The sequence below is a fragment of the Oryctolagus cuniculus genome, chromosome 3, assembly GCF_051225735.1.
Source record: "Oryctolagus cuniculus isolate XC-2025 breed Fujian yellow rabbit chromosome 3, ASM5122573v1, whole genome shotgun sequence".
Lineage (NCBI taxonomy): Eukaryota > Metazoa > Chordata > Mammalia > Lagomorpha > Leporidae > Oryctolagus > Oryctolagus cuniculus.
Window position 1 is genome coordinate 154,164,937 of NC_142869.1, and position 19,314 is coordinate 154,184,250.

Genomic DNA, 19,314 nt, shown 5'->3' on the forward strand with positions numbered 1-19,314 from the left:
ATTACATAAATCTATTAAAATGATATTTTAAATGTCCTTAGAAACTCAGAACTTTCTTTTTTAAAAAGATTTATTTATTTGAAAGAGTTACAGAGAGAGAGGGAGAGAGGAAGAGAGAGGAAGAGAGAGAGGAAGAGAGGAGAGGTCTTCCATCTGCTGGTTCACTCCCCAATTGATGGCAATGGCCGGAGCTGCGCCAATCCGGAGCCAGGAGCTTCTTCCGGGTCTCTCATGTGGGTGCAGGGGCCTAAGGACTTGGGCCATCTTGTACTGCTTTTCCAGTCCATAGCAGAGAGCTGGATTGGAAGAGGAGCGGCCGAGACATGAACTGGCGCCCATATGGGATGCCCGCACTGCAGGCAGTGGCTTTGCCTGCTACGCCACAGTGCCAGCCCCTCAGAACTTTCTTAATTTCGGTGGATTTAGTACTGCAATAATAAGCATGACTTTCTGTCCTTAGAAATATGTTTTTAAATTAAAAAATCTAAATTTATTTGATTGGTAGGGGGAGGCATTTGAGAAAGAAGCTGTATCGGGGCGGCGCTGTGATGTAGAGGGTAGGATCGCCGCCTGCAGTGCTGGCATCCTATATGGGCTGCTCCACTTTCAACCCAGCTCTCTGCTGTGGCCTGGGAGAGCATGGAAGATGGCCTAAGTCCTTAGGCCCCTGCACCCACATGGGAGACCTGGAAGAAGCTCCTGGCTCCTGGCTTCAGATTGGCACAGCTCCAGCCATTGTGGCCAATTGGGGAGTGAACAGACAGATGGAAGACCTTTCTCTCTGCCTCTCCCTCTCTCTCTCTGTAACTCTGACTTTCAAATAAATAAATAAATCTTTTAAAAAAAAAACACATATCAGTTGATTGACTTTTCAAATACTCTAAATGGCTGACGCTGTACTGGGGCAAGAGCCAGGATTTGGGAACTTGAACCAGGCCTCCCACATGGGTGTTAGGAACCCAATTGCTTGGGCCAACATTGCTGCTTCCCAGGTTCTGAATTATCAGGAAGCTGAGATCAGGAGCCAGAACCAGCAATCGCACCCAAAACTGATGTTGGATGAGGGCAGCTTAACTGCTTGGCTAAACTCCATTCCCAGTATAAACAATATTTAATGATCCAGCAAGCTCTATATAATGATATCTACCAAAACATGATTAATATATTTTATGTATTATCACTAATGTTCTGAAATTATTATAAAAGTATTTTGGATTATAAACCATTTACTTGAGGTGAAAAAGTCAAATTTGGACTGAGTGCTTATCTCCCAAAGCAATTAATAGGCCTTAAAATACTTGAAGAATGAGATAATTTTTTCACTGAGTAAGTCAGTTAAGAAAATCTAAAAGAAACATGTGGGGAATCCCCCAGGAGTCTAGAAAGAGTGTCACAGATCACCACTTACCTGACCAGCAGAAGGAGGTGAACTGTGGAAACGGCACAGAGAATCCTAGAGTCAAAAACTACCACTATCCACAAAGTGATAGTAAAGAAAAATGGAGTCAATCATGTCAAGCCAGAGACTGATGACATCGCTTATGCTAAGCTGATGCTTGCCAAGAAGGATGCTCTCATCAGACTGAACAGACATCCCTTGGCAGTCTGATAAACGTGTGTGCTATGGACGATAACCTCAAGTTACCGTCCTGCTCGCACGATGGTTGACTGCACCCCGAGAATGAGCTGGAAACACCCTGGCCTAGGCATTGGATTGGTGGCCCCCGAACTGAACAAGCAAGAGAGCTTCCAGGAAAACTTGGATAAAGGAGAGCCTTTGGCACTGCTCTTCATCCTCTCGAGGATCATGGCCCCGTGTGTGTGACCCTCTGGATCTCCACACATCTGGAGCTAAAGAGGCAGCCCATTACTCTGTGAGGAACAGGTGACGGCACAAGCTGACAACAGATGGCTCGGTGCGTGTGAACTTCAGCTCCTCGCACTTGGAGCTGAAGAGTTGAAAGCCAACCCCTTTGCTAAGTGACACAAAGCGACTACGGGATCAAAATTTAAGTGGAGCCGCCACCTTGATGCTCACCTGGACCTCTTATCAGCCTGCTGCCTGACGTGACAGAGAGTTGGACCAGACTTCTCAGCAGGGGACCTCTCCAACTCCTGGCCTTGCTGTCTGCCTGGGTACTCCAAGCCCACTGCCCAGAGTGACGGCCATCCCACAACTTCCTGCCTGAAAGTGACTGTTCTGAGATCCATCTCTCCGAGTGGTAACAGACTTTGGACTCTGGACTTTGAACTTTGACTTTTTGTGACTATGATATAAGCCTTGAGAACACAGCATTTATAATGATATTAGTCATGTGTAATATGAAGGAATGTGCCTCGACCCTATGATTAAGAATAATGTAGTTTGCTTTGCTGCACTTATTATAGTTGGATTGCCTTTGAGACTGCTTTGATGTTATATGTGTGTTATGATTTGTGGAGTAATGAATATAGCTATATATATTGGTATACAGAGTGGTAAAGGCTTAGAGTGAAATCCTATGAACAATAAAAAGCCTTTAATTGGAAAGAAAGTCTTGTGTCGTGTGTTCCTTCTTCCCCGTGCTCCAACACATCACCCCTAAGCCCTGTCGAGCTGTGTGACAGCAGGCACTCACGAGAAAACACAAATTAGGAAATATGAAGGAAAAATAATGAGTACCTGGATGAATATGGAAACACAGAATTAATGACCGACAATATTATTTGGACTGTGAATGATTATTTACAAAGCCAACTTTTATAAAGTTTATGGAATAATGGAACACAAACCAAATATATTTAGGGGAAAATATTTGAAATCTATGCATAGTTTTGTCCATAATACTTACTTTCTGTGATTTTTAAGGCATTTCATGAAAGAACTTAAAAAAAATTTTGGCATTACTATAAATGTTAACACAATTTTCTATATACTTTTTGAAGTATCCTCATGCATCCTGAGGGCATGTTTACTTTCAGGGTTTGGTTCTGCTGCAATTCTGAGACCACAAAGATAATTGTTAGTTAACTTGGCAGTGTAAATAGGTAATTTGCTTTTTGAGTAGAGACAAGTTGATGGAAAATTCTGAATTTTTCTTTGGTTTTGACTTTTTTTCTTGTACTTGTATAAATTTAATAACATTGTGTCCTTTTACAGAGGAAAAGCAATAATAGAAATGTGGGGTACATTTTGCTCACATTCACAATTACACAGATATACACAAATGAACTGCTAGTCATATACATATATGTGGGGAGCAACTCGGACTAGACTAAGTTACTGGAATTAAGACTTGTTCTATGCATCTGCTCTCCTACAATATGGCGCTGGGAGAGGAGTAAACAACTTCTACACAGCTGCCTCCAGTTCGACCAATAATCTGCAGGAGCTGATCCTGCTCCTGATTGGAGGAGAGCAGCGTACTCGGTGTGTGGGTAGCAGAGTTGGGATCGGTGGAAGAGGACTATAAAGGAGGAGAGAGACAACATGCACCAGGAACATCTAAGGGGAACACCTGAGGAACATCTGAGCAGCCCCCGAGAGAGCCGGCCAGCGGTGTGCCGCTCCCCCGCGGAAGTGGGGAAAGTGGCAGGGGGAGCCGCCCCTCCACGGAGGTGGAAGGATCGGCAGCCAACCCGGGAAGGACCAGCAGCAAACCCGGGAAGGGCCGAGCAGACAAAAGAACAACGCAGGGTCCTGTGTCATTCCTCCGCGAAGAGGGGGAGCGACACATATAAATGACATAAACACACATATCCATACATACACATAAATATGCCTGTATTCACATATTTTATGCATGTTGACTATATAGTAAATCATTTGTGCAGTATATGGAAAATGTTAATTACTAAAATAGAATTGTCAAACCTCTTATCAAGATATTTATCAAGATATTTTCAATTCATTTAATTGGAAAAGAATTTTGAAACATTTTAGAACACACATTAAATCCTTATATCATAAAACAATTTTTGACATCTGACATTAGAAACCTACAATTGTAGCAAAACTGTAATATTTCAAAATGGAACCACACAATATTGCCTCCAGTAAGCAATTTAATCCATCAGTGACATTTTGGAAATATACTTACTCTTGTAGAATAAAAATTAAATTGATTTCTTACATTGTGTGTATTTCTTTACTACTTAGGCTTGCCACATTCTTTGCATTCAGTTAGAATTGACAGAGTTTATGGACATTTATTGAGCATCTACTTATCATTAATTTGTTCATTTTGAAAGCTAGATTAGGCGAGCACCGTGGCTCACTAGGCTAATCCTCCACCTGTGGCACTGGCACCCCGTGTTCTAGTCCCAGTTGGGGCACTGGATTCTGTCCCAGTTGCTCCTCTTCCAGTCCAGCTCTCTGCTGTGTCCTGGGAGTGCAGTGGAGGCTGGCCCAAGTGCTTGGGCCGTGCACCTGCATGGGAGACCAGGAGAAGCACCTGGCTCCTGGCTTTGGATCGGCATAGTTCCTGCCATAGCGGCCATTTGGGGGTGAACCAACGGAAGGAAGACCTTTCTCTCTGTCTTCTCTCTCTCTCACTGTCTAACTCTGCCTGTCAAAAAAAAAAAAAAAAAGCTAGATTAATGCTCAGTTCCAAAGAACTCTATTAGAGAATATGATGAGGAAGGCAGGGAAGTGCCTTGCTCTGTTTGGGTTTGTGCTAGTGGTTGATATAGGAAAAAAACAAGAAAGCCGGTGAAATACAAATTAAATTTGTTATTACTGACAATAAAGGGAACCAAAAGACGAGAGAGAAATTAACCAAAATTAAGAATGATCAGGGAAAAATTGTGTGAGACGTAAATTTAAAGAGGAAAATCACATTTGAGTTGGAGGATAGTATATACTGACATCTCAGAATGGGAATAAACATGGCTTTTAGAACAACAGCAGGACGAGAGAATACAATGAGAACAGGGAGAATGGCACGGTGCACAGTGGAATGCTGGGAAAGAGTGATTATTTGGGAGCTTGGAGGCCCAAGTTTTAGGAACTCTGAAGGAGCTTAGCTGAATGGGTGGAGATACGATCTATGTTCTGTTAAAGGAAACACGCTTTGCTATAGTATGAAGAATTGATTGAAGTCAGACAAAAACAGATCCCTGGCAAGAGCCATTTGCAATAATTTAAGCAAAAAATCAGGCTAACAGAATGAAAATGTTGAATGTGGAGATAGAAGAGTGTAGGATGTGAGGATTTGTAAAGCATAAGGGAGTTTGGATGTTTGTTGGATGTTTGAGTTTCTGGTCTGGGTATCCTGGTAGGTGGTGGTCCTATTTTGTGAGTTAAGAAGGCTAGGATTTGATAGAACTTTGGAAGAACAGAGATGAATCTTACTTTATTCATAGAATTATGGGTTTTCTCCCCCTTGGCGTGTGTGTGTGTGTGTGTGTGTGTGTGTATTAGTATTTAGTATTACTTTTTAGTAATACTTTTAGTATTACTTTTGGTACTTAGAATTACTTTATATATATATTTCTAAAAATAGTAGCATATGTTAAGTGTGGATGTCAGAAGGACATGCTGGTTTGTGATTGTTCTGGCAGAGGTAGTGTATGGATCTGTGGGAACTAATTAAGTCATCCAGATAGCAAACATACAGATGAGGAATACCAAGATCCCACTGGGCAATGGACAATGCACAGCATTAAAAAAGAAAAGAAAAAGCAGAAATCATGTGGGGGGAGACAGTGATAAATCAGTGAGGAAGAAGGAAAACCTGGAAGACGGTGTGCCATTAATAAGAAATAACAGGACTGAAAGGAACAAGTTAGCCCTTGATATGATTGCTTTTGAGGATAAAAGGAGATGAGGACAGGGAAGCTTTGTTGACAACCTTGACAAAAGTTGTTTCAATGACATGATGACAGCAAATTACTTTTATCAGGAGATAACAGTTAAGAGAGTTAGAAAAGACGGGAGTAATTTTGCTGTGATATCGAAGAAAAAGACATACTCCAATTAAAAGTTGTGTAGGTTTTTCTTTGAAATACATACTTTTAGATTTTTTATAAAATATGCTTTCCTATAGGATGTATAAAGATATAGAGTTGCTCTTCCATTTACTGTAATTATGTCCAGATAAATTGATTATAAGCTCAAATACTAAGTTGAAAATGCATTGAAGTCGTCTAGCCTGCCAAACATCAGGGTAGCAACACAGTTGTGTCTCCTTATGGTAGTGTGGCTAACTGGGAGCTGCAGGTCACTGTTGCTATTGCTGCTGTCTGGCCTTACAAGAGAATATCACATCACATATTGCTAATCTGGAGAACGTCAACACTCAAAAATCAAAGTGCATTTTTCCTCCATCTACTTTGCTTTTGGATCAAGGTAAAGTTGAAAAATCAATAAATTCAACCACTGTAAGTCAGGTACTTTGTTTGAAACAATAAAATGGTTTAAAATGATTTTTTAAATTACATATTTCTCAGATTTGAGCCTCATTTTTCCCCATTAGAGAACCTGGGAAAAATGTCATCTGCCACAGTCATGGGTTTCATTCAAGATGAGAACAAAGAGCCTCAAGGTGCTTGATGTTTCTGGAAAAAGTCTTGGGATTCCTGAACAGTAGTTAGAAATTCCTCTGGACTTCAATTTTTACAGTCCCTGAAACAATCACATTAAATAGCTATTGGACCCAAGTGTGTGTTTGCTTCTGTATCTCCTCAATATAATGTGAGCTTTGCCAGAACAGGGACATAATTTTGTCTTTGCAACGTGAGTTACATGTGACTCATAACAAACACAAAGATATGGACGGATGTGTTGCAGGATGGAAGGAAGAGATGATATATTGTATGGAAACTGAAAGATAGGTGTGAACATAGCCTGCGGGAATTAATGCAGTGAGCAGGAGAGAGTTACACTCTGGGGAAACAGCCTGACAAAATCGTATGACATGTAAAGTGAAATGGGAGAGGGAGAGTATGGTTCAGAAAACTGCAGAAAAAAAATGGTAAAAGCAACACTGAGGAAGGCTTTGAATGTTCTCAATCAAACATAGGCAGTCAAAACTTTTAAACAGTGCCATAAACTGAAAGGATTTGTATTTAGGACAATAACATAAGCAGTAATTGGATATAGTCAAAAACTCCCATCAGGATAATCAATAGTGAGCTGATATTTAAGCTTGAATACTGACAGACACCATTTGAGAAAGAAGACAAGATTTGAGGTTTTATTATTTTCAGTTTGATGTTCATCTGAAACAGTATCAGCAGTTCTGACATGACTCAATTTTAGAAAAGATGTGAATAATATATGTAATTAGAGTATGCATGATTTTCTCTGGGTGTGTGGAGCGTTCTAGTAAGTACAGTTTCAAAAACTAAAAAGATGTCTGAAACAGAACATTTAGCCAAGAGATAGATATCAACAATGCCTTTAAAAGTTAAATATAAGGAGCTGGTGAGAGTTAAACCACTGCCTGTAACACCAGCATCCCATATAGGCACCTGTTACTGTCCCGGATGCGCCCTTTCTAATCCAGCTCCCTGCTGATGGCCTGGGAATCAGCAGCAGATGGCCCAAGTGCTGGGCCCTTACACCCATGTTGTAGATGCAGATGAAGCTCCTGGCTTCTGCCTGGCCCAAACTTGTCCATTTACAGGAGTGAACCAGTAGATGGAATATCCCTCTCTCTCTTTCAACTATGACTTTTAAATAAATAAATACATCTTTTAAAAATTTAGTGTAAGATGACAACAAAGTTAAAATAATTGAATAAGGAGTCCTGATATGGTCAGATCTACAGGGAGAAGAAGGAAAAACAAACGGTAATGATTAGGATGAAGACTCTGAGCTCTCCAAGACACATAAGAACATTTATTGAGTATTGTCTATCTGGAGGCCAATTTGATGCATGCTTTTTCTTCTAATTGTTGTATTAAACTTGATAATAATTTCTCATTTTAATAGCGCCCCAGAGAAATTTAAAAAAAATCTATCTTAAGTTATAGTTTCTGTCTGACAGTAAGTAATTTAACCCCCATCTGTCTGTATCCTAAGCCTGAGAGAGTAAGATATTGGAATCAGCAGCTAATGTTGATCAAGGCACCCAAAATTAGTGCCCTCCATGTGATCTTGCTAGTGATAATTACAGAACAGCAAACTATATAAATCTGAGTGTTCAATCACTTAAAGTCATATTCTTTTAAAAACATTTTGCCAATTACTATGCTTCTACTAGATAATAGAAATAAACATGTTTAAAATGAGGACTTGGTAATGAGACTCAAAAATGACAGCCCTATATATATGCTTTCATGTGCGTGTATAGATACTCACAACGTTGGGCCATTCAAACCCTGCCTCAGAATATTAGAGCTCTATGACTAATTAGCTTAAAAAATTCTGAAGTAACTGAAATGACACTTATGAGAAAAAATAAGAGGAACAGAATTTTCAAAACAGGAAATAGACATAAATATGTGGCCCCAGAGATGCCTAGGATGATGGAATTGAAATCTACGACTTCGTGTTGACCGCCTTCTCTGGTTTGTTTCCTGAGTTGGGAACTAGATCCAGCAAACATCATTTCCAGTACCTTAGTACCATTGTGAAATCATCACACAGTTTTTGGGGCTCGCTGTTTTTGAGAAACCCTCTGTGGCCTACAGTCTGCACTGGCTTTTGTGAAGAAAACGGGCCCTAGGTCATGATTGTCCTTATGTTAGGTCATGCTTCTTTTTTAGTGTTAATGTCATTTCCAATACCATGAACATAACATAGGCCTTTAAGGGGCCAAATGGCATTTGATTTTTTTTAAGATCTGATAATGGTTTATCTTTATTAGTGCTAGAAATTTTATGATTATAATTTTTTCACACTAATTGAAATGGGGGGGTGGCATAATTTTGTTTTAAATATTGCTAACCTGATGGGAAGTATATTTATAATTCATGATAAAGCAGTTCAATTAACCTTTTGCACATGCTGTGTGTTGGTATAAGCTGCTTATTTCTGCCATCTGCTTCACTTGAGACATTTAATTCTCTGATGCTACTGTCAAATAGAAGGGTTTGGATAATGCTTGATTTATTTGGTGTTTTTATACATAAATGGTTATGTGTGTGTCATTGTGACTATAATTTATAAGGCAAGGATATTGCAGAAGGACACAATTTTTACTTATGAGATAATGCATATTTCAAATTCATCATGATAAATTCACTTAAATTTTTTAAACGCATTTATTTAAAGGGCAGAGACACAGAGATGAAGAGATTGTCCATCTGCTGGTTCCCTCCTCAAATAACTGTAATGGCCGTGGCTGGGCCAGGCTGAAGATGGAAACTGGAACTCCAGCTAAGTCTCCTATGTGGCTGACAGGGGTCCAGGCACTTGAATCATCTTCTGCTTTACCAGGTGTAGTAGCAGGGATCTGAATTGGAAGTGGAGCAGCTGGGACCCAAACTGGCACTAATATTGCATGCTAGTGTTAAAGGCAGCAGCTTAACCTGTGCACCACAATGTCGTCCCCTTAACTTTTTTAAAAAAATGAGTCCTATTGAAGTCTTACTTCCCTTATCAGTGCTTCTCAACTGTTTCATTAAGGAACTATCTAGCTAGAGGCTAAGAACCTCTAATGATGAAATACTGCCTTAGGCTAGAACTTTTTTCTGGCAAACTGTTAGCTACCTTGATTTGAGGAGGCCCCACTAAAAAAATCTTCAGAAGTACTTGTTCATGTCTTCAGAAGTACTTGTTCATGGGGCTGGTGCTTTAGTATTGTAGATTAAACTTCCACTTGTGGCACCAGCATCCCATATGGGTAACAGTTCGTGTCCAGGCTGCTCCACTTGTGATCTAGCTCTCTGAATGGCCTGGGAAACAGTAGAAGATGGTCCAAGTATTTGGGAGACCCAGAAGAAGCTCCTGGCTTTAGATCAGCCTAGCTCTGGCCATTGCCGCCATTTGGGAAGTGAACCAGTGGATGGAAGACCTTTCTCTCTCTCTCTCCTTCTCTCTGTAACTACCTCTCAAAAAAAAATCTTAAAGTACTTGTTCATTAAAGATACCCTAAAACTAGTGGTTAGCACAATGTCTAGTATATAATAAGTTCTTTTTGGTAGATAGCATAGAATCATAGATCTTTAAAAATCTGTATTTATATATTTGAAGATGGAGGAAGGGAGAGAGAGATCTTTCATTTGCTGATTCACTCCCCAAATGACAGAAACAGCAAGAACTGCGCCAGGCTAAAACCAGGAGCCAGGAATTCCATCGAAGTCTCCTACATAGGTGTCAGTGGCCCAAAGACTTGAGCCATCATCTACTTTCCCAGGCACGTTAATAAGAAGTTGGATTGGAAGTAGAGCAGCTGGGAACTGAACCAACACTCCAATTTGGGATGCCTGTGTCACAAGTAAAAGCGTAACTGCTGTACCTCAATGACAAGCCCAGAATTATAGTTGGTTTGGTAGATACCATGTCATTAAAATATTCTAGTCTAAAGGAATAAAAATCCAGTGACCAAATCAATTAGGAAACTACATATCTTTATGGTCCTTCTTACCTTTTTGAATAGCCTAGCCCCCTCTAGCTTCTCCTTAGGCCAGTTTCTGCTTTTTGAGCATGTTCATAGGTTAGTGCCCACTCTTCTGTCTGCAGCTTGTGGACTGATGACTCTTTTCATGTGGTGGAAGGCCTGCTTACCAGAGCCAAGTCCACAGAGATGCTTTCTAGTGTAACAGCTAAGGCAAACCCCGGAACTAACTCTGTGATGAAGTATGAAGCAGATGAGCACACAAGAAGGCAGTTTTAGGGGAAAAAATTTATTAGGAAAGATAGGAAACTCCTGTTCATATATTCAGGATGGGAAAGAGTTCTCCTGGTGTCTAGTGCTAGGGGATTATATATGTAAAACAAGAATCATTTCTCCCACATCAAAGAAAAAGCTCTATTTTTTGGCTTGTTGGGGGACCTGTTTATCTTCACTGTACTCCCTAGGCTGGTCACAGACACTTGCAGTCACCTGGCCTTGGATGTGGCCTCGAATGCAGAGCCTACTTACTAATTTACTAATGAGCAAAACTCTTTAAGTCTCCTTCATTATCAGACCTGCTTCCTAGCTCAGACTGGTTTCCCAGCGAGATTAAGAAAACTCTTCACATTACTGGAGGGGCCCTCTGTCCTCTCTGACTTCCTACCCTTTCCCATTCTAACAAGACTCCTTCATTTCAGTTGGGAAGGATTTTAACAATGAGAATCCTATGCTTTGGAATAGAACATAATTAGGCAGAATGTGTGCATTTTTGCAGTATTTTCAGATTGCCTATTCTATGAGTTTTGCCGATTTTAATAACCATCCCCATGAATGTATTTGTCTGATGTTGTGCTGGTCCTGAGAGGAGTTCCTGTGTATATAATATAACTACATGCCAAAGGTCATTGAATTAATGAGAAAAATACCATCAAGGTGAAATTAGAAAACACTGTACCTGATTAGCAGAAAAGCAGAACTCTTGTTTGTACAAGATGGCACTGGAATTCCATATGGGCAGTTGTTCAAGTCCTGACTACTCCACTTCTGATCCAGTGCCCTGCTAATGCACCTGGGAAAGCATAATAAGATGGCCATGTACTTGGACCCCTGCATCCATGTGGGAGACCTGGAGTAAACTCCTGGTTCCAGTCTTTGGATCTGTCTAGCCCCAGGTGTTGGCATTCATTTGGGAAGTGAACCAGTGAATGGAAGATTGTGTATAACTCTGCCTTTCAAATGAATATTTTTTAAATTCACATTCAATCGTAAAATTTTGGAGACTGTAGGCTGAATAAATCCAGGAAATGCTTTATCTGATACCAATTTCCTTTCACACTACATCTTTGTTAGGTTATCTTTGTTAGAGGCTGATACAAATTAGTTTCTCTCACTGAAAGAACACATGAAGAGAGTGTTTTTAGGTATGTAGATACTTAGAATACTACTGGATTTTCTTGTCTTGAGGCCTTGACATTTTTGGGAAAATTTTCATTCTAGATAATTTCATATTGTTAATGCTTTTATGTAAAGTGATATTTGTTACCCATTTATAGTAATATATTTGTACACTTAAATAGAAGATACATAATTTTCCAAATTATAGAATAAAGCTTAAATAGAACTTTAAAATGGTGTAGACAGTTTTAACTGTGAAATGCAAGATGATAAGATTTTTGGTAAATCTTGAAACAATTTAGAAGTGTGTTCATGGAGATTGAATGTTTGTATTATCTATTCCAGTAATTAGAACCTAGAAGGTAATTAGACCGAAGACTTTATAAAGTCATTATGATTTTTTTTTCTTTTTTACTTCAAGCAATCGATTACTTTAATAGATATCATCATCTGTAAAAATTGTAATGCCTGGGGGAGGTTTCTGCATATTATAAAAGGAATTCAACATTCAGATGATCTCATACTAATCTTCCAGTTTTCTTGTGTCCTTTAACTTAAGTGATTGAAAGAGTTTCATTTTATAACAAGGAGCACAAGATTTCATGTTGACTGTAGAGATTTACTTAATAATAAATTTGTACTGTATATTTTCTGGACTTCATGTGTTTTGGTGAGTGTAAAATAAACAAAACTAGCCTGGGGGTTTATCATGGCCAAAAAGATACATTTCCTGCACCCGAAAGCATGCATTTTGCAAATGTGCCAATGTGTCTGGTGCCTATGGCTGTAAATGTACTAAGTCATAAGCTGGTAAATGAATTTGGAAATTAGTTGGAGGTTAATTCTCTGCCTCATTGACCCCTAAAAGTAGACAAACTATAATTGATTTTGATAGCATTTGTGAATAACTTTTTTCTATTTAATAATGGAGGTGTGTTTGAGAAGCATCCTCTGGATACTGCACAATTAAATGGATAGCAATGAGATGTCATTGAGAATTCTTATTTCTGTATAACACAAACTCTACTTTCAGCATTTTTTTAATTTTCAATTAACTTTATACACAGAAGCCCAATTCTATGCTAAGTAAAGATTTCAACAATTTGCACACACACACACACACACACAAAACTGTTTGAGACAAGTTTTACAGTTAACACTCATAATACAATTCATTGAGGACAGAAGCCCTGCATGGGAAGTTAGTGCACAGTGACTCCTGTTGTTAATTTAACAATTAACACTCTTATATATGACATAAGTGACACCTGAGGCTATTAACGTGAGCTACTTAGGCTCTTTTTGAACCCACAAATTCCATCAGAGTTTATGCAAGGCCATGAGCAAAGTAGAAGATCTACTCCGTTCAGAGAGAAGTATCTCCTTTGATGGTCATTTCTTTCTGCTAGGGTCTCACTCAAGAGATCCTTCATGTAGAACATTTTTTTGCCATAGTGTCTCGGGTTCCATGCCTGAAATACTCTCATGGGATTTTTCAGCCAAAACAGGATGACTTAAGGGCTGAATCCAAGGTCAGACTGCTACTTAAAGTGATTGTCATTCTATGAGTCTGCTGTGTGGACTGCTTCCCATGTTGGAACACTCTCTTCTTTTTAATTCTATTATTATTAACAGACAGTTGATTCTATTTATATAATCACTTTAACACTTAATCCTATCTATATGTTCACCTTAACACTTAACATGGGCATTCTAACACTTAAAATGACACTTTCACCATCCAGCTTAATGAGATTTGAAGTCCTTTGGCAAGTTTTCAAAACCACCCTCAGAAGTAAGTGCATAAGAACGTTTGCAGAACTATAAAGCTTAACAGTTACAAACTTCCTCCTTTCTCTCTATTCTTACTCTTATTTTTTACTGAGATCTATTTTAAATTGACTTTATATACATATGATTAACTCTGTTAATGAGTTCAACAAATACTATGAAAAAAACTGTTCCTCAACAGTCAAGACAAGGGCTGTTCAAGTAATTGCTTCTCGAAGTGTCAATTTAACTTCTTTTTTTTTTTTTTTTTTTTTTTGACAGGAAGAGTGGACAGTGAGAGAGAGAGACAGAGAGAAAGGTCTTCCTTTTGCCGTTGGTTCACCCTCCAATGGCCGCCGCGGCCGGCGCGTTGCAGCCGGCGCACCGCGCTGATCCGATGGCAGGAGCCAGGATCCAGGTGCTTTTCCTGGTCTCCCATGGGGTGCAGGGCCCAAGCACCTGGGCCATCCTCCACTGCACTCCCTGGCCACAGCAGAGGGCTGGCCTGGAAGAGGGGCAACCGGGACAGAATCCGGCGCCCCGACCGGGACTAGAACCCGGTGTGCCGGCGCCGCTAGGCGGAGGATTAGCCTAGTGAGCCGCGGCGCCGGCCCAATTTAACTTCTATAGATTTCCTTTTTAGGTACTCTTAGATATCATACGTCAGGGAGGACGTATGATATTTGTCCCTTTCAGAGTGGCTTATTTCACTAAGTATCATGTTTTTCAGATTTATCCATTTTGTTACAAAGCACTGTATTTTATTTTTTATACCACTGTGCAGTATTTCATTATATACAAGTCTCATAATTTCTTTATCCAATCAACCCAGAATACTATTTAGGTTGATTCCATGTCTTACCTATTGTGAACTGAGCTGCAATAAACATAGGGGTGCAGATAAATCTTTAATTTACTCATTTCATTTCTCTTGGGTATATTCTCAGGAGTGGGATGGCTGGGTCATATGGTAAGTTTCTATGCTGATTTCTGAGGTATCTCATACTGTGTTCCAAAGTGGCTTTAGCACTTTACATTCCCACCAACAGTAGATTAGGATACCTTTTTCCCTCCATTTTCATCAGCATTTGCTGTTTGTTGATTTCTGTATGAAAGACATTCTAACTAGGGTGAGGTGAAACCTCATTGTGGTTTTGATTTGAATTTCCCTGATGGCTAGTGATTCTGAACATTTTTTCATGTGTTTGTTGGCCACTGGATTTCTTCTTTTGAAAAATGTCTGTTTAAATCCTTAGCCCATTTCTTCACTGGGTTGGTTGTTTTGTTGTTATTGAGTTTCTTGATATCTTTATATATTCTGGTTGTTAATCCTTTATCAGTTGAATAGTTTGCAAATAATTTCTCTTATTCTGTCAGTTGCCTCCTCACATTCCTGAATGTTTCTATTGCAGTACAAAAGCTTCTCAATTTGATGTAATTCCATTTAATAATTTTGGCTATGATTGCCTGTGCTTATAGGTCTATTCCAAGAACTCTTTGCCAAGGCCAATAACCTGCAGGTTTTCATCAATGTTCTCTAATAATTTGATGTTAAGTCTTACACTTAGGTCTTTTTTAAAAAAAGAATTTATTTATTTAAGAGGTAGAGTTACAGACAGTGAGAGGGAGAGACAGAGAGAAAGTCTTCCTTCCATTGGTTCACTCCCCAGATGGCCGCAACAACTGGAGCTGCATCAATCCGAAGCCAGGAGCCAGGTGCTTCTTCCTGGTCTCCCATGTGGGTTCAGGGGCCCAAGGGCTTGGGCCATCTTCTACTGCTTTCCCAGGCCACAGTAGAGAGCTGGATTGGAAGAGAGGCAGCTGGGACTAAAACCAGCAGCCATATGGGATGCTGGCACCGCAGGCGGAGGATTAACCTACTGCACCACAGAGCCAGCCCCTAGACTTAGGTCTTATATACCAAATTTGCTCAGAATTTTCATTATGAAAGCATGTTGAATTTTATCAAATGGTTTCTCTACATCTGTTGTTCTTAGTTTGTTAATATGACATATCACATTGATTTTGTGAATACTGAACCACCCCTGCATACCAGGGCTAAATCCCAATTGGTCTGGGTGAATGATCTTTCTGATGTGTTGTTGGATTTGACTGGCTTTTTTTTTTTTAATTTTGTTGACGATTATTGTGTCTATGTTTGTTATAGAAATTGGTCTGTAGTTTTCTTTCTCTGTTGGATCTTTTTCAGGTTTAGGGATTAAGGTGATGCTGTCCTCATAGGAAGAATTTGGGATAATTCCCTCCCTTTCAATTGTTTTGAATAAGTTGAGAAGTGCAGTTAGTTCTTTAAATTTCTGGTAGAATTCAGCAGTGAAGCCATCCAGTCCTTGGCTTTTCTTTGTTGGGAGTTTCTTTATTACTAATTCAATTTCTTTCTTGGTTATGGGTCTGTTTAGATTTTCTGTCTTCCTGACTCAATTTAGGTAGGTTGTATGTGTCCAGGAATCTATGCATTTCTTTTAGGCTTCCCAGTTTGTTAGCATACGGCTCCTTGTAGTAATTTCTGATGATTCTTTTTATTTCTTTGGTGTCTGTTGCTGTCTAATTTTATTGATTGGGGACTTTTGTTTTTTTGGTTAGTTGATCCAATGGTCTGTCAATTTTGTTTTTTTTTTTTTTTTCAAAAAAAACAGCTCTTTGTTTTGCTGGGGTTTTTTGTATTTTTTTTGTTTCAATTTTGTTGATTTCTTTAGTTTTTTAAAAGATTTATTTATTTATTTAAGAGTCAGAGTTACACAGAGAGAAGGAGAGGCAGAGAGAGAGAAAAAAAGGCCTTTCATCTGCTGGTTCACTCCTCAATTGGCTGCAATGGCTGGAGCTGCACTGATCCGGAACCAGGAGCTTCTTCAGGGTTTCCCAAGTGGGTGAAGGGGCCCAAGGATGTGGGCCATCTTCTACTGTCTTCCAAGGCCATAGCAGAGTTGGCTCAGAAGTAGAGCAGCCAAGACTCAAACCTGAGCCCATATGGGATGACACTGCAGATGGTGGTTTTATCTGCTACGCCACAGTGCTGGCCCCTCTTCCCTAGTTTTAATTATTTCTTTTTTTCTGGTTGAGTTTGGTTTGCTGTTTTCTAAGATCTTTGAGAAGCATTGATAGCTTATTTATTTGGTGCCTTTCCAATTTCTGGATGTAGGAACCAATTGCTATAAATTTTTAACATTACAAATTGTAACGTGTGAAAATGGTCTAGTTTTCCAGATAACTTTTTCATTTAATTCAAATATCAACAAAGAGCACTAATAATCTCTCAGTACATAGTTTTACACAAAGAAGTAGCAACAGCCATGTATATCCATTTATATGTAAGAGATCACAGAATTAAGAAGTCAGAACAATCCTCTGGAAGAGCTGTAGTCTAAAGTGAAACTTGAGTAGATGGTAAATTGATTAGCTACATGTTCATCCTCATAAATTTTGTTCAACAGTTACATTGAAAGTCAAAGTCAACATTTTCCATGTAAATGAATTCTAATGTCTCAATAGCAAATTATTTGTATATATATTTTATGTATATGTACATTTTTGTTTGTAAAATTGAGTTTGTAAAATTGAGACTTTTTAAAATTTATTTTAATTATTAGTTTTTAACAGAATCAAGGTACTTTGTGGATAGAATTCTAAGAACATAATATTCCTTTCCTCCCTTTATCTTTCAGTTCTCCTCTCCCCCTCTCCTCCTCCTTCTTTCTCCATTTCTATTTTTTTTTTAGTCCTTGAGATATTTTAAATTTACATTACAGTAAGAATGCTTCATACTTCACTGAATAAAAAATATAACAAGTAAAAACATCCTTCTGTACTAGGAATATAGACAATAGTTATAAACAGCAGTGAATGGAAAAATTATTTTACCCATATAAAACATTAAAGTAATTACATACATATTTAATTACTTACAGTATTAAGTCATTCTATATACTATACGAGTCCATACAGTATCAAACATTCTAAACCACTGGTTTGACAAAGGGATAACACAAAGTTTTACAAAACAATATTTGCAGAAATACTGACACACAAACATTTCTTGTTTCTTTTTTTTTAAAAAAAACTTTAGCTCCTACATATAAGGGAGAACATGGAGTATTTGCCTTTCTGGGTCTAGTTTGTTTCCCTCAACATGTCCTCCAGTGGTCTCCATTTTGCTGCAAATCATAGAATTTCATTTTTATGGCTGAATAATAGTCTATTATGTATATATACCACATTTTCTTTATCAATGAATGTGATAATGGACACCTTGGTAGAGTCCCAATTTTGGCTGTTGTGAATAGTTCTGGTATGAACATGATGATGCAGGTATCACTTTGATACGTTTTGTTTAAGTCTCTTGGAAATATAACCAATAGCGGGATTGGATTTAATTTTCGATGAAATTTCCACACTGTTTTCCACAGTGGCTGCACTATGTACATTCCCACCTACAGTATGTAAGTGTTCAAATTTGTGTACATCTTTGTCTGCATTTGTTACTGTCTGCTTTTTAGATTTTTAGCTCTTCTGAAAGGGGTTAGGTGATATTTCATTATGGTTTTGATTTGCGTTTTCCTGATCAGTAGTGACATTGAGCATTTTTGCATGTATTCAGTGGCCATTTATGTTTCTCTTGAGAACTGTCTATTAAAGACCTCTGCCAATTTCTCAACTAGAATATTAGTTCAATTTAAAAGTTGATGGTATATTTAGGATAGTATTCCTTTGTCAGATGGTTTGCAAATTTTTTTTCCCTTTCTATTGGATGTGTCTTAACTTTATTGATCGTTTCCTTTGCTTGGCAAAAACCTCTGAGTCTGATATAGTCCTATTTAATTAGTTTTAATTTTGTCGCCTGTGCTTCAGGGGTCTTGCCTATGAAGTTGTAAGCTATACAAATGTCTTGGAGTGTTTCCCCTACATTTTTCTTCCAACAACTTTATAGTCATAGTCTCAGTTCTTAAATTTAGTTCTTTGATTTATCTTGAGTTGATTTTTCCATATGGTGAGAGTTATGGATCTAATTTCATTCTTCTACCTGTATACATCCAATTTTTCCAGCACTATTTGTTGACGAGACTATTGTTAGTCTATTATATGGTCTTGTCACTTCTGTCAACAATCAGTTGCCTATATTTATATGGTTTAATCTCTGAGCTCTCTATTATGCTCCATTGATGTTACGTATTGCTTTTTATACCAGCGCCATACAATTATTATAGCTTAGTAGCATGCTTTGAAGTCAAGTTTTATGATACTTCCAGCTTGATTTTTCTTGTTTAGTGTTGCTTTGGCTGTTCTTTTTTTTTGTGATTTCATTTGATTTTAGGATTGCATTTTCTAGTTCTGTAAAGAATATCTTTGGTATTTTAGTAGGGATTGCATTGGACTTTAGATTGCTTTAGGTAGGATAGACATATTAACGATAATGATTCATCCAATCTATGAGTAAGGAATATCTTTACATTGTTTTATTTGTCCTTACTGATTAATTCATCAATGTTATAAAATTTTCATTGCAGAGTTCTTTCACTTCTTTCACTAAATTTATTCCTAGATATTTGATTGTTTGTGTAGTTATTGTGACTGGGGTTGTTCTGTTGAATTCTCAGAGTTCATTATTAACATACAAAAAAGCAAAGTTTTTAAAATATTTTTTAAAAGATTT

General features: G+C 38.4%; 1 pseudogene; it reads left to right on the plus strand.

Moving 5' to 3' along the window:
• The first annotated feature begins 1,660 nt into the window (after nucleotides 1-1,660).
• The window catches only part of LOC100344058 (uncharacterized), a 40,106-nt pseudogene continuing 22,452 nt past the window's right edge, over nucleotides 1,661-19,314 (plus strand).